Below are 15,966 nucleotides of genomic sequence, written 5' to 3'. Positions count from 1 at the left end.
TTGAGGAAAATGAAAAGGAGGACACAACATGCAGCAAAGGCAATGATGAGAGGGAAATTTATGGCCTTCATTGCCTATATTAGAAAAGAAGAAAAAGCAAAAAATGAAGGCTTAACAGCTCAACTGGAGTAACTAAAGAGAGAAAAGCAAACTCCAAACCCAACAGAAGGAAAGAAATAAAAATCATTAGAGCAAAAATGAAATTGAAAACATGAAAAAATTAGGATCAACTAAACCTCAAGTTGATTCTGTAAGAAAATCAATAAAACCAATGGACTCTTATCTAGGCTGACAAATAAAAAAAAGAGAGAGGATGGGAATAAGTAATATCAGAAATGGGAAGAAGCATACAACTAATGACCCTACAGAAATAAAGATGTAGTATGAGAAGATACTATGAAAAACTATAGCTAACAAATTAGACATTTTAGACAAGATGGACAATTTCTTAAAAAAGTATAAGCAACCAAAATTGACTCAAAAAGAAACAGACAGGTCTGTAAGGGTTAGAGTGAAATAGCAACACATCCCAAAGTAATTTGGCAGATAATAAAATATATATATTTGGGCCCACTCCGAAGAGCTGAGGTAGGATGCAGAGGTGTTGGACTTCATCAGCTGGATTATTGTTGATGTTCTCACAAATAATGGGGACTGATAGCTTGATATACTGAGCCTCTGTCTTGGGATTTGCAACTATGAAGCTCATTAATGCAAACGAGAGGCTAAACCTGCTTACAATTGTGCCTAAAATTCTCCCTGAGTGCCTCTTTGTTGCTCAGATGTGGTCCTCTCTCTCTAACTAAGCCACCTTGGCAGGTGATCCCCTGTCTTCTCCCCTATGTGGGACCTGACCACTAGGGGTGTAAATCTCCCCGACAATGCAGGATATGACTCCTGGGGATGAATCTGGACCAAGTATTGTGGGATTGAGAACATCTTCTTGACCAAAAAGGGGACGTGAAATGAAATTAAATAAAGCTTCAGTGGCTTAGAGATTTCAAAAGGAGTCAAAAGGTCACTCTGGTGGACATTCTTACACACTGTATAGGCAACACATTTTAGGTTTTAATGTACTAGAATGGCTAGAAGTAAATATGTGAGACTATCAAAATCCAATCCAGTAGCCTTGACTCTTGAAGAAGATTGTATAACAATGTAGATTATAAAGTGTTGACAGTTTGATTGTGAAAAACTTGTGAATTGCATTCCCTTTATCCAGTGTGTGGATGGATGAGTAGATAAATGGGGACAAAAACTAGACAAAAAATAAGGTGTGATGGGCAGGGATGATGTGGATGTTCTTTTTTATATTAATTTTTTATTTTATTGTGTTTCCTTTTGGTTTCAGGAAAACGTTAAAAAATAGATTGGGTTGAGGACTGCACAACTGTATGATGGTATGGTGAACAGTTGATTGTACACCATGGATGATTGTATGATATGTGAACATATCTCAATAAAACTTAATTTAATAGAAAAATAAAAAATAAAAAAAACAGACAATCTCAACAAAAAAATAGCAAGTAAAGAGATTGAACCAGTCATCAAAAAACTCCCAAATAAGAAATGTGCCAGATCATATGGCTTTTCATATGAATTCTACCAATCATTCAAGAAAGAATTGGTATAAGTACTATTCAAAATCTTCAAAGAAATTGAAAAAGAGGGAAATCTACCTAACTCTTTCTATGAACCCATCATCACCCTATTACCAAAGCCAGACAAAGATACTACAGAAAAAGAAAATTACAGGCCAATCTCTTTAATGAATATACAAGCAAAAATCTTTAACAAAATACTTGCAAATTGAATCCAGCATCACATAAAAAGAATGATACACTATGACCAGTGGGTTTTATTACAGGTATGCAAGTGTGGTTCAACACAAGAAAATCATATAACAAAATACACCACATCAATAAATAAAAGAGGAAAAGCCATATGATCATCTCAATCAATGCATAAAATTTACTTGAAAAATTCAGCATCATTTCTTGATGAAAACCCTTCAAAGGATAAGAATAGAATGAAACTTCCTCAATATGATAAAGGGAATATATGAAAACCCACAGCTAACATCATACTCAATGGGGAAAGACTGAAAACTTTCCCTCTCAATTAGGAAAAACACAAGGATGCACACTGCCACATTGTTATCCAACATTGTGCTGGAAGTTCTACCTAGAACAAGTATGCAATAAAAAGGAATAAAAGACATCCAAATTGGAAAGAGAGAAGTAAACATTTGCTGTTTGCAGAAGAGATGATCCTATATGTAAAAAATCCTGATAAATCCACAGTAAAGCTGCTAGAGCTGATAAATGAGTAGAGCAAAGTGGCAGGATACAGGATCCATGCAAAAGTATTAGTTTTTCTATACACCATAGTAAGGAGAACTCTGAGGAAGAAATCAAGAAAAAAATTCTGGTTATGATAGCATTCAAAAGAATCAGATATTTAGGAATGAATTTAACCAAGGACATAAAAAAGCTATTCAAAGAAAACTACCAGAATTGCTAAAAGAAATCAAGGCAGACCTGACTAAATGGAGGAACATTATATGTTCCTGGATTGGAGAATGAAATTCAGCTAAGATATCAATTCTATTCAAATTGATATATAGATTCAATGCAATATCAATTAAAATACCAACAATTTACTTTGCAAAAATAGAAAAAGAAAATCAAATTTATTTTTAGCATAGGGTTCCCTGAATAACTAAAAATATCATGAGAAAGAAAAATGAAATCAGTTCTCATACTGCATGACTTTAAAGCATATTACAAAGCTACAATATTCAAAACATGGTATGTGCTTAAAGATAGATATATTAAAAATGGAATTGAATTTAGAGTTCAGAATTAGATCCTTTCATCTATAGAAAATTGACTTTTGTCAAGTCAGTCAAATCGACTCAACTGGGACAGAGCATCCTCTGCGACAATTGGTGCTTGGAGAACTGGATATGAATATCCAGAAGAATGAAAGAGGACAACTATCTCACAGCTTATACAGAAAGTAAATCAAGTGGATCACAGAATTAAATGTTAGAGTTAAGACCATAAAATGTTTAGAAGGAAATTTAGGGAAATATCTTAAATATTTTATGAAAAGATGTGATTTTCTAGACCTTACACTCAAAGCATAAACAATGAAAAAAGAAATAGATGATTAGAATCTCCTCAAAATTGAAAAATTTTGAACATCAAAGGACTTTGTCAAGAAAGTAAAAAGGCAGCCTACACAATGGGAGAAAATATTTGGATATCACATATCAGTTAAATGTTTAAAATTTGGGATATATCAAGAAATTATACAAATCAACAATAAAAAAGCAATCCATTTGTAAAATGGGCAAAGGACATGGTTAAACACTCTTCTGAAGAAGAAATGCAAAGGGCTCAAAAATATGTGAAAGATGCTTAACTTCTCTAGCTATTTGGGAAATGGAAATCAAAACCACAATGAGATATCATCTCACACCTAGTGGAATGGCCATTATAAAAACAAACAAACAAACAGAAAACTACAAATTTTGGAAAGGATGAGGAGAAAGAAGTACATTTGTTCATTGTTGGTGGTAATGTAGAATGGTGTTACTGTTCCGGAAGGCAGTTTGGTGGTTCCTCAGGAAGCTAAGAATAGAATTTCTGTATTATCCAGCAATACCATTACTAGGTATGTACTCAGAGGAACTGAAGGCAGGGAGATAAATCGACATTTTTAAATGGATGTTTATAACATCATTAAACATGATTACCAATAGATAGAAATAGCCCAAATATCAATCATGGATATTCTTTTTTTTATTATTGTTATTGTGATTCTTTCTGGTATAAGGAAAATGTTCAAAAGTAGATTGGGGTGATAAAAGCACAACTATATGATGATACTATGAACATTTGATGGCAGAATTGATTTTCAAAAAGAAAAACATGATCCAACTATATGCTGCCTACAAGAGACTACTTTAGATCCAAAAGTACAAATACAGAAAACAAGATGAAAAGAGAGATGAGGTTGCTAAAGTAATGGAAAAAACAGACTTCAAATTTAAAACTGTTGCAAGAGGCAAAGAAAGTCATTGTGATCATTAAAATAACAGTCATCTAAATTCAACAATTATAAACTATTGGTACCAAACAGCAAATCACTGGAATAATGAAGTGAAATGAAATGGGAAGAATTGAGGACAGAGATGGTTCTAAAATGAGACTTGGAAATTCAGTATCCCATTTTCCATAATGAATAAAACAGTTAGATAAAGAACAGTAAAATAATGATTTCAACAACACTCTAAACAAATCAGGCTTAACAGATCCACACAGAACTCTCCATTTCAAACCAGCAGACAGCACATTCTTCTCACGTGTTCATGAAATAATTTACAGTATAGACCATGAGTTAGGCCATAAAGTGATTCTCAATGAATTTAGGAAGTTTGACATCATGCAGATTATCTTCTCTGAAAACAATGGAATGAAACTAGATATGGATAACAAAAATAAAACATTCAACAAGGGTGACAAGAGCATTCAATAAGGAAAGAATATTCTCTTCAACAAAGGGTTACTGAGACAACTAGACGTCTGTATGCAAGATAATGAAGTTGGATTTCTTCCTCACTCCACAGAGAAAAATAAACTGAAAGTGGACCAAAGATCTAAAGGAATTAATTAAAATTATACAAATCTAGATGAACATATAAGAGCAAATCATCATGATTATGATTTGGCAATGGATTCCTATTTCTGCCATCAGAAGCAAAACAACACAAGAAAAAACTGATAAATTGGACATCACCAAAATTAAAATCTTTTGTGCAAAAACAGGTACTAACAAAAAACAGATAATCTAACAATTTGGAGATCATATTTGCAAATCATGTACCAAATGTCTCCTATCCAGATTACATAAAATCATCATAACTCAATGTAAAAAGTAAAACAAACAAACAAACAACAAAAAAACATTTACAATATGTGGTAAGAATTTGAACAGGCATTTTTTAAGAAAAGATATACAAATGGGAAAAGGTGCATAAAATAATATGAACATCATTAATCATTTGGGCATTACAAATCAAAAGCAAATGAGAGGATTTCACACACAATAGGATAGCTAATTATTTAAAATATGAAAAATAACAATTTTGACAATGAGTGGGATAAATTTGATCCCTTGCACATTGCTAGTAGAAATATAAAATGATGTGGCTCCTGTGGTAAAGTTTGGCAATCCTCAGAAAGTTAAACATAAAATTATATGACACAGCATTCCACTCCTAGGTATAATCTCAAAGAATTGAAAACAAATTTTCAAACAAGTAAAGGTGCATGAAAATTCACACCAGCACTATTAACTGTAGTGAAAATATGGATATTAAAAAATGTTCATAACAAAAGAATGGATAAACAGAATGTGGTAGATACAGACAATGCAATTTTATTCATCCATAAAAATGAATGGAGTCTTCCTACATGCTACAACACTGAAGAACCTTGAAAATATTATGCTAAGTTAAAGAAGCCCATTACAAAAAGACTCATATTTTATGATGTAACTTAGATGAATTGTCCAAAAATGGTAAATTCATAGTGACTGAAAGTGGATTTGTGGATACCAGGGACTGAGTAGTTGGAGGAACAAAGAGTGACTTCTTGATTGGTTTGGGGTCTCCTTTGAGATTGTAAAAGTGTTTTGAAACTGGCTGGAGGTGATCATTCCAAAACACTGGCAATGTACTAAATGCCACTGAATTGGACTCTTCAAAAGCATCTTTTGTTTTTTTTTAATTTTACCACAATAAAATATTGTAAATGTACATTTCACTTCTTGCATATGTATATTGTCTATTACTGTTCTCCTCGTCTCATTCTTCAGTTTTCTTCTGAGTTCCAGGATGCATAAGTAAGGATTCTGAAGATAAACAGCCTACAGGATAATGCAGGCATATCTTAAGAAGTTTGTTACAAGGAATTAGTCCAAGTGATTGGACTTGAAAGTCCAAATTCTGTAGAGCAGGCTGGGAGTTTGAAATTCTGTTAAGTTATGTTAAAATCTTGAGTCCAAATTCGTTAGGCTGAACACTCAGAAAAAGTGGAGGTTGTAGACTTGAAGCAAAATTCCTTCAGAAATGTGAAAGACTGAGTTGTAGCTCTTAAGGCTCACCAATGTTATTAAGGATAATATTCTTTATATGAAGTAAACTTGTACATTCTAATCTCATCTATATAATAGCTTCACAGCAAGAAGTTTCCAGTGTACGACCAGACAACTGAACACCATAATCTACACATGATCATACAAAAAATTAAACCAGCATATAGCATATTTAAAGTTGTGTTCTTTCCTGCATAATTCATTAAAATATAAATTCTATGAGGGCATAGGAGTTTGGAGTTTGCCATAATGTATAAAATTCATGTATACAGAACAATAGAATGAGTAAAAAAACAAAACACTTCAGTGTATGGTTTACATTTGCCAGTATTTTTTATTTTGTCAGTATTTAATATATTCATATATATTTTATACTTAAACAATATCTTTTGAGTTTGCATTTTCCCTTTTCAATCAATACAGTCTCAAGTCCCATTGACTATATATATCTTGTTTACCAGTCAGAAGTTTTTCTTACTACACTGTCTACACCAAAACAAAGCAGAGAGAAAAAACTGAGTTTCATTGTCTTTGTGTAAATAATGTTGCATACTTGAGAATTTTCTCTCATATCTTTATAAATTATAGGAAGGTGTATTATTTGTTTTTTGTTTGAAACATTGAAGATGTGGAAATGATATAAATGCCTGTCCCCAAGTATTGTAGTAACTAAATGTAAAATAATGAGAAGAGTGTATCTGACATGAATATAATATACATTAATTCATTAGAGTTTTTCTCACCATCCTTTTTTTATCCTCTATTAATGAATTGCTTTCCTGAGATTTTGGGTACTCTGCAATGAAAATATTTTACCCTACAGTATTCTGTCCTCTTAAGATAGTCTTCTTACTTCTTCACTAATATAATATTCTGCAAATCCATTAAAATCATATTAGACATCATGTCAATATTATATTCTGGTTCTTACAATAGCTTCTTTTCATTATGTTCTCTTTCTATTCTCATCTTTAATGAATCCTTTAGTCCTTCTAATCATGCATCTTAAATTTCTTTCTTTCTATCCTTCTCTCTTTTCTCCATGTTCAGTCATCTTAAGTATCTTTCTTTTTATCCTTTTCTGCATGTTCCTTGTGTTTGTTCACTTACTACCATTGATTCTTTCTCAATTACCTACTCTGTGTGTATCTGAAATATGGTTATAAAAATCAGCCAGTGATGAATTACATATATCAAGAGTAAGGAAATAAAATCAAGTGCTAATGATCAAATATATCAAATTTATTTCAAACATATATGAGTAAATCAGTTCATAGGAAATGATCATCACAGTAGAAATGAATGATTCCAGTAGAACAATTTCTTCATGGTGTAAGCACAATACAGAGATAACTCTCTAAATTTCTAGACACTGTTTGTTTTCAGATCAAAAAATGCAAATGAAACAACATTGAGTATATTTTTCCCCTTAAAGAAGCGAAACCAAACCAAACATAGACAAAAATAAAAGATTTATGGTTGTATAGTGGTAGAGTGTTAAAGTGTTCCATTCAGGGGAAATATGATGTTCTGTGGAAGCAAACGGAGTCTTTGTTTAAGAGCCAAAGGGAAATTAACTCTATTAAAATATTATCAAATAACATTTGCTTTTGTCATTGCTTTCTAGAACATTCTATATTGACTATTGAATACAAAGATCATAGAATCTTAAAAATTCTGTAGAAGTCATCTTTTACCTCTTTGTTCCTTAAGCTGTAAATCAAGGGGCTAAGCATAGGGATGACTAAAGTGCAAAACACAGATACCACTATGTCACTTTCAAAAGAGTAACTAGATTTAGGTTGCATATACATAAACAGCAGAGTTCCATAGAACACAACCACTACAGTCAGATGAGAACCACATGTTGAGAAAGCTTTTTTCCTGCACTTTGCTGAATGCATTTGAAATATGGCTATCAGTATCAGCATGTAAGACAGTAGGATTAAGAGAAGGGAAGAAATTAAATTAAATGCTGCAAATATTAAGATCAATAAACCTTATTGAGCATTGGAGAAGAGCATGGATTACAAAGGAACATCATCACAGTAGATATAACTAATGACATTAGAACCACAAAAGGTCAAAGTAAAAATACTAAATGTGAACATCAGAGACTGAAAGGTGCTGAAGAGGTAGGGGATACCCACAAGCACGTGGCAAAATCTCTGAGTCATGATAGCATTATAGAGCAGAGGGTTACAGATGGCCACATAGTGGTCATAGGCCATGACTGACAACATGAAAAGTTCACTGGTAATGAACAAAAGGTAAAAGGCCAGCTGTGTGGCACAGACATAATAGAAAACAGTATTTTGGTTCTCAATGAAATTTATCAACATCTTGGGAAAAATAACAGTAGAATTGCCAAGATCAATGAAAGCCAGGTGCCTGATAAAGAAATATATAGGTGTGTGGAGGTGGGAATCCACCTTGGTCAGGATGATCATGCCCAGGTTGCCCATCACTGTGACCATGTAGATGAGGAGGAAGACCCCAAAAAGGGGACCCTGCAGCTCAGAGTGACTTGTGACTCCCAGTAGGATGAACTCAGTCAGCCCTGTCAGGTTCTCTTGGCCCATTTTATCCAGTTATGTCTTCTGGGGAGAAACAGAAGCATCGTTATTTTTTTCATGTAAAATTATTTAAACAAATTGTACTAATTTAGGCATAATATATAGTCCTTTTTATATTGAAGGATAGAAAAATAATCCTGCATCTGACTTTGAAGCTAAATAAACTGTAAAATTTCTTTTTTCTCAATATTGTAACACGATTGTGACATAGATTGAAATCTTTATGATTGAAGCATATACACTGATAAAGCATGTTTGTGTACATATTTAGAAGTTCTAGAATTTATTTATCCACCAAATGAAATCACTTTTATTTAGGACACTTCAATTTTTGATTCCTTTTTATTTTCATATTCTTAATGAGAGAAGCAGATAGAATTTGAAGCAAATGAAGCTTTTATGGTCCCTCAATTGCACTTCAAAACCCTGCATGGAGCCTTAACAATACACTCACACAATGAAATATATTTGTTAATGTTGTGAAAGTGAGATGATCAAGATCATATCTATCCTCAGATAAGGTCATCTCTTTCCATTTTGTCTTCCTCTCCATTGAACTTGACCTAACATTAGATTACATTGGAATGTCTACAGGAATTATTGAAGGCCAGCTATGCAGGAATGGAGATAAAGCTTTATTTAGTGTTATTGAATATATTTATGTGGTTCAAATTACTTACTTATATAATTAAATAGTGCTATCCATTATGGGTGATATTCACCTCTAAGTACATTCCCAGCACCCCATATGTAGTCATGTGTCAGGGGTTTATCAGAAGTAATTTTATTTCTGGGTCTTATGAAATTGATGACCATTATCAGTTTGCATGTAATTGAATTTTATGCTTTTGTCTTTTTCCTTGTAAGGATATGTTTATGCCTCAATTTTCATTTAGAGTTTAGTTTTTTAATAGACATAATTTCTATAAATTTCAAGAACCAATTAATCTGGGCCATTCCTGCTAAAGTCTATGGTTTACTTCAATATTCAAGCAATTTGACTAGTTAATTTTTTTATTAAATTAAGTTTCATTGAAATACATGCACACACCATAAAATCATCTATGGTATACAATCCACTGTCCACAGTACGATAACAGTTATGCATTCATCACCACAATCTATCTCTGAACATTTTCCTTACATCAGAAAGAACCAGAGCAAGAATAAAAAATAGAAGTGAAAAAAGAACACCCAAATCATCTCCCATCCCACCCCATTTGTTCTTTAGTTTTTATCCCCATTTTTCTACTCATCCATACACTAGATAAAGGGAGTGTGATCCACAAGGTCTTCACAATCACACTGTCACCCCTTGTAATCTGCATTATTATATAATTGTCTTCAGGAAACCAGACTGCTGGGTTGGAGTTTGGTAGTTTCAGGTATTTACTTCTAGCTATTCCAATACATTAAAACCTAAGAGGTGTTATCTATATAGTGCATAAGAGTGTCCACCAGATTGACCTCTCTACTCCATTTGAAATCTCTCAGTCACTGAAACTATTTCATCTCATTTTGCATCCCCCTTTTGGTCAAGAAGGTACTCTCAGTCCCACAATGCTGGGTCCACATTCATCCCCAGGAGTCATATTCTGCATTGCCAGGGAGATTTACAACCCTAGCAGTCAGATCCCACGTAGCGGGGATGGCAGTGAGTTCACCTGTCGAGATGGCTCAGTTAGAGAGAGAGAGGGCCACATCTGAGCAACAAAGAGGTACTCAGGGGGAGACTCCTAGGCACAATTACATGTAAGTTTAGACTCTCCTTTGTGGTAATGAGCTTCATAAGGGCAAGTCCCATGATTGAGGGCTCAGCACCACCAGTCCCAATGTTTGTGACAACATCAACACCAGTCCAGGTGAGGATGTCCAACACATCTGTACCTTCCCCCAGATCCTCAGGGCTGGGGAGGGGAAGGCTATAAATATATTTTTTATTATCTGCCCAAATTACTCTGGGATGTGTCACTATTTCATTCCAGCCTATACTAACCTACCGTATCTCACTTCCTATTCAAAGTTCCATGCACTTGTGGTGTTTGAACAAATCGACTGTAGAGTTGTACCGTTTAGAAAATTTAGATCCTGTACCAAATAGATATCTCTTCCATTTGTCTCATATGGAAGTTGAAGTTTTAAAACACAATCAGTTTCAACCTTTACCCTTTGGCCTGGCTTGCCCTGGTCTTAACCAGACCTGCTTCATTCATATCACTAATTGAAGTCTGGGCTCTTTTTCAGCTTTTTTTTTTTTTTTTGACAGTGGCTGTATGCACTAATACTGACATTCATATCTGCCGAGCTCTAGCTGTGATTTTCAGGTTGACTAGTTAATTTTATATGCTTTATTTATTTTAACCACAGAGGACATGATAAAATATTGCATTTTATATTCATTTATGAATTTATTACATCATATATTGCACACTTTCATTCTTTTCTGTAACTGGAAAATGGATAATATACAACATATATCACTGATTTTCAAGCATTTCACTGAGAAATTCCATCCCTCCTTTTCCTTCAGCTACATAAGGAAACCCAGAAAATCAAAGCACAACCACCCTGATTGAAGATAGCACAGCTGATTTAGATTAATCCATATAGAACCCCTTTCAAACTCCCCTCACATCCAGTTTCCTCTCAGTGCAAAGTATTATGAAAGCATGACTTTCAATTGCAACAGTAATGTAGTTCAAAAAATTCAGACACAAAAAATCAATCTGAAGATAAACAATGTAATGAAGTATCCAAGTTTAGTCTATCCAATTCTTATGTTGAGACAGTCCACCTCCCTTCCACATTCCCTCCACCTGCAAGGGCCTAGCCTATAGTTTGGAGAAATTGTAGTCCAGAACCACCTTGAGGATTTGTCTGATAAGGATGATTCTTGGACCTTTGGCTGGGTGAAAGTTTCAGGAACAAAAACTTATGATATTTTAAAACTTTATATCAAATTGGAATTATTACAGACCCTGAAATCATAGAATTTTACTGTAGAATAAGAAGTGCACTGGATTGAGCAATGAAATCAGAATGCCTGTAGCAGTTATACTAATTTGATGTCTTCAATGTTTTCCTAAGAATTGTTCTAGTGCTTATTTAGTCTATCTCCTTTTTCAGTACTAGTTACTACTTACCTTTGAAAATATCTGCATTCTTTTATCCTGTTCCTTCCTCATGATATGTCTTATGTGTTCTGAATATGTTAATATGTATATTTTAATACCTCATGTTAAGAATAACCATTAGAACATACAGGAGATAAAAGTGTACAAAGGAATGACTAAAATTTCAATATTTAGTCATGGTTTTACCATTTAGGACTTATGTTTAGCTCAGAAGATCCTCCATAATTCCATGTCTCTTAAAAATCATGCTACATACTATAAAGTTTACTCAATCAGGTTGTGATGTCAATTCTTAAGAAAACACACACACACACACAATTATATCCAGTAATAAAAAACTGAGTAGAAAACAACAACAACAAAGTGCAACTCTTCCATGGGGCCTAATTATCTAAAAAATATTCACAGTTTATCAAATATTGTATAGGGCATATTTACACTAAAATTATTTATTGTTTATCAAGTATTGCATTGGATATAATTTTACTAAAAGAAATATTTTCCATTTATCAAATATTGCCTAGGATATACTTATACTAATAAAACCTATTGGCTATCTTGATTTCAAATGTCACTGGGTTCCTATATTTTATCTGATAAGCATAACCTTAAAGGAGTTTATTAGATTAGCTCATTGATAATTTTTTCAGACACTTTAACTCCCTCTACACTTATATCTAAATACCATTATCATCTCACGCAAAAAAAAAAAAATAAGTCTTGGGCACATGATCAGTCCATAGAATTAAACGCCCTAAAAGCAATTTAATGCCCAATGACTAAAGGAGATAATGTGTGTTTGTGTGATACTTGATATGATCAGCTCTCAGAGACCATAAGGGTCTACATTTAGAAATTAACAAAATCAGTGTGTAACCAGAATGGAAGACAATTCTTATCCACTCACCTTAAATCAAGTACTGGATTTTTTTCTCCCAAATTTCTTTCTTTATTTTCTGTTGGAAGGATTTATGGTTTCTCTCTCCCATTGTCATGCTCACTGCAGAAGAATTGTGTGATTCATTCTCATACCCAAATCATCTGAGAGACTTCAAAAATTGTCTTCAGATATTGACTATTTATGTTGGAAATCATACATTTTCCCCAGTGAGAAAAGATGAGGGCAATTGAAAGAAAGAAAAAAACATAAATGGTATGTACAGCCCCTGGGGACCTACATTATGTAAAGGCACTCACTCACTTAGAAAGAGTCAATGATTAAAGTTACAATGGGGAGAATTAGATATCAGCTCAATCCCAGTAAAAGTGGAAGAGATGTAAAGTCATGCTGGAATCATAAATGACATTATAAAAGATTCTTTTTCTTCAGTTTATTAATCAAAGAAAAATATGGAGTTGTCACTATGCTAAAAATATATAATTTGGAATTGAGGTTTCAGAAATAAAACACATATCCACAGCCAGTTTATTTTCAATAAGAAGGTCAAGTGCATTCAATAGGGAAAGAATAATCCTTGGGAAAAGTGGATTTCTGTATGCAGAGTATGAATTTGATACCCTTCTTCACAACATATACAAAAAGAAATTCAATATGAAAAATGACGTGAATATGAGTAAACCCAAACTCTCTCAAGATAAAAATATTGGAGAAAATCTTCATCATGTTAGATTGAGCAATGGATTCTTAGATATGACACCAAAATCAAAAGCAGTAAAAGAAAAAATAAATTAGACTTCAGCAAATTGAAAAAAATTGCATATAAAAGACATTATCAAGATTGTAGAAAGATACCTATATGGGGGATAAAATAGCCATAAATCATATATATTATAAGGATTTATTATCCAGAATATATAAAGAACACCTTCAATGCAACAACAAAGACAGACAACCCAATTAAACAATTGTTAAGAACTTGAAGTCTTTTTCTAAAGAAGATATACAAATGGACAGCAAGCCCAAGAAAAGATACTCAGTAGTAACTGACCATTATTTAAATTGAGTAACTTCCTTTTTATTCCTAGTTTTCAGAGACAATTTATAATTTATGAGTGAGCGAATAATTTCAAAAGCTTTCTCTTCATTGAATAAAATTATCATGCTCTTCTCCCTTTCATTCCTCTAACTGCTGAAATACATTGATTTTTTCCCATCTCCACAATTCTTTATTCAAATTTTAGAACATTTTCATTACTCCAGAAAAGAAAGAGACAAAAGAAGGAAACTCAAATCTTCCCATACCCCTAACAACCCCCCTCCATTATTGATTCATAGTATTGGTATAGTATAATTGTTACTGTTGATGAAAGAACATTAAAATACTACTAAATGTAGCATATAGTTTGCAGTCAGTAAATTTATTTCCTGTATGCCAAGAATTTAACTTTCAGTTATAGTGTCATACATTTGTTCTAGTTCACAGAGAGAGGGTTCTAATGTTTGTACCATTAAGCATGGACATTGTCTACCACAAGATTCACTGTTTAATCCATTCTCATCTTCTAACCTCCAATTTTCCTTCTGGTGACATACACGAGTCTGAGCTTCTCCTTTCCACCACATTCACAGAACATTCAGCACTGTTATTCTCACAATGTGATACCATCACCTCTGTCCATTTCCAAACATTCAAATTCACCCTACTTGTACATTCTGCTCATAATAAGCAACTGCTCCCCATTTTTTAGGCTTGTTCTATATCCTGGTAACTTATATTTCATGTCTATGAGTTTAAATATTATAATTAATTCAAATCAGTGGGACCCTGCAATATTTGTCCTTATATGTTTGTCTTATTTCACTCAATATAGTGTCCTCAAAGTTTCTTCATCAACCCATTTTGGGCAAGACAGTTTTGTTCACACACCATACATGCTGTCCAAAGAAAACAATTGATGGCTCCCTGTTTACTCATGTATTTATGTATTTGTCACCACTGCCACTATCTATAAAAGGAAATCTCCATTTCTTCTACAAAGAAGGTGAAAGAGTCAAAGAAGACAGAGAAACAAAAGAGAAAGAAAAAAGAAAGAGAGAGAGAGAAACACGTAACAGCTAGGAAACACCAAAAGGAAAGATACCATTAAACTAAAGTAGAATAAAAAGTCAGACATCACCAATGCCAAGAGTCCCATACCCTTCACCCATGTCCCCCCTCCCATATGCTTTTAGGTTTGGTATGTTGCCTTTGTTATATTAAAGGAAGCACAATACTGTGTTTCTGTTAATTGTAGACTTTAGTTTTCTTTGATTGTATTTTTCCCTAATCCCACTCTATTTTTAACACCTTGCAATGTTGACATTCATTTGCACTACCTCAAGTAAAAATGTATTTATACATTTTATTACAATCGTTGGCACCCTAGGTTTCACTGAGCTATATAGTCTCAGTCTCTATCTTCCTTCTTTCCTTCTGGTGTCTCACATGTTCCTAACCTTCCTCCTTCAACCATACTCATAGCCATCTTTGTTCAGTGTACCCACATTTTTGTGTGACTATCTCCCAAAATTGTGTTCCAAACCTCTTTCTACTATCTTTTCTTTCTGTCTGTAGTGTTCCCTTTAGTATTTCCTGTAGAGTAGGTATCTTGTTCACAAACACTGTCATTGTCTGCTTGTCACAGAATATTTTAAGATCTCTTTCATATTTTTGAAACACAGTTTTGCTGGATGCAGGATTCTTGGTTGGTGACTTCTCTCTTTCAGTATCTTAAATATATTACCCAACATCCTTCTTGCCTCAGTGGTTTCTATTGAGAAATTTGCACATAGTCTTATCAAGCATCCTTTGTATGTGATGGATTGCTTTTCTCTTGTGCATTGAGGATTCTCTGTTTATCATTGACATGTGATATAACCTGATTATTGAGTTTCTTGGTGTAGGCCAAGATCTATTCTGTTGGGTTACACTGTGCTTCTTGGATCTGTAATTTCATGTCTTTCACAAGAGATGGGACATTTTCATTGATTATTTCCTCTATTATTGTTTTTTCCCTTTTCCCTTCTCTACTCCTTCTGGGACACCAATGTCACGTACATTCCTGCATTTTTTGTAGTCATTCAGTTCTCAGAGATGTTGCTCTTGTTTTTCCATTCTTTTCTGTATCTCTTTTCTTGTGTGTAGTCTTTC

The 15,966-nt window shown here is 33.5% G+C and overlaps 1 pseudogene; it reads right to left on the bottom strand.

The window, feature by feature from the left end:
• Positions 1-7,823: 7,823 nt before the first annotated feature.
• LOC119505767 lies at positions 7,824-8,747 on the bottom strand (annotated as a pseudogene).
• Positions 8,748-15,966: the final 7,219 nt, after the last annotated feature.

Source organism: Choloepus didactylus, chromosome 10, assembly GCF_015220235.1.
Source record: "Choloepus didactylus isolate mChoDid1 chromosome 10, mChoDid1.pri, whole genome shotgun sequence".
In the NCBI taxonomy this organism is placed as follows: Eukaryota; Metazoa; Chordata; class Mammalia; order Pilosa; family Megalonychidae; genus Choloepus; species Choloepus didactylus.
Note: the sequence above shows the minus strand (reverse complement) of the source record. Positions and strands in the feature narration are given on the sequence as shown.